The sequence below is a fragment of the Asparagus officinalis genome, chromosome 2 (genome assembly GCF_001876935.1).
Source record: "Asparagus officinalis chromosome 2, Aspof.V1, whole genome shotgun sequence".
Classification (NCBI taxonomy): Eukaryota; Viridiplantae; Streptophyta; class Magnoliopsida; order Asparagales; family Asparagaceae; genus Asparagus; species Asparagus officinalis.
The window spans coordinates 71,994,473-71,995,585 of NC_033795.1; the positions used below are offsets into that span (position 1 = coordinate 71,994,473).

General features: G+C 48.2%; 1 long non-coding RNA gene across 1 annotated transcript; it reads right to left on the reverse strand.

Moving 5' to 3' along the window:
• On the reverse strand, window positions 641-927 carry LOC109829743. The gene is made up of 3 exons (XR_002244124.1): window positions 889-927; window positions 750-821; window positions 641-677 (listed from the first exon to the last, which is right to left on the reverse strand). It is a non-coding gene; the product is annotated as an uncharacterized LOC109829743 (long non-coding RNA).

Here is a 1,113-nt window from a genome sequence, read left to right on the forward strand (position 1 = left end):
GCCGGAACTGATCAAAACCGCCTCCTCGGTGAAGAAGCTTCTCGATCAAGCCATTATAGAAGGCGTCAGTATCGGCCAAAAGGCTACGGACACGCTCGTGCAAAGAAGATCGAGATCCTACAAGCAACAACTTGGAAGCTCAGTGAACTATCGAATATGGAAAGGAAAGTCAAAAGGCAAGTTCTGAACATACCGACACCAACAGACGTCCCCTCGGGTTGAGGTCCGACAGGCTCTGGGACAGCAGCAGAAGAGGGTACGTCAGCCCCTGCAGACAGATTGCTCGCACCACTCGGCAAAGACGGGGAGGCACCACTGCTATGAAGACTTTCAACCCTGGGGACTGTAGCAGTATCAGGCTGAACGCCTGGTCCTACAGTGACATTCCTATGTTAACCCAAATGGAAATTTGGACAAATAAGGAGAATCGGGATAAGAAGGTCGTATGAATACCTGCAATCCCCATGTCCTCAGATGCAGCCGGAATGCCAAGAGTCATAAGAGTATCGGCCCAAGCGGCTGGTCCTATGGTGACACCCTCTTATTAGTCAAAATGAAAATTTAGACAAATAAGAAGGATGGGGATAGTACAGTCATCCGCATACCTGTAGATCCTTCACCCGTAGGCATTTGAGGGATGCCAGGAGTCATATGAGAATCAGTCCTAGCGGCTGGTCCTATGATTGCACTCATTAGTCAAAAGACAGATAAACATAGGAAAGTACAATATCCCTGAATCGTATACATACCTGCAAGCCCGTCGCTCTGAGGCAAACTGGATATGCCAGGGATAGATACCGGGCTAACTCCAATGGTAGACGCTGCGATAATCAATCATTCATTAGTCATATGAAATATCGGGCAAGAGGGAGAAAATCAGATATATACCGGTAGATGAATCGTTCCCGAAGAATGGTCTCTCGGTCCCTCTGGAAGTCTGCTCAGCCAGCATGTCAGCTAATAAGCCGGCATCCGGCTTCGAGAAGCTTGGCCCCTCCATCGCAACATCTGCAGGGTAACCCAAATGCTGAAGGATGAGGAAAGCTTACATAAGGAAAATGACATTGGATACGGATATACCTGAATAAGGGATTGTGGGCTCGACATTACTTA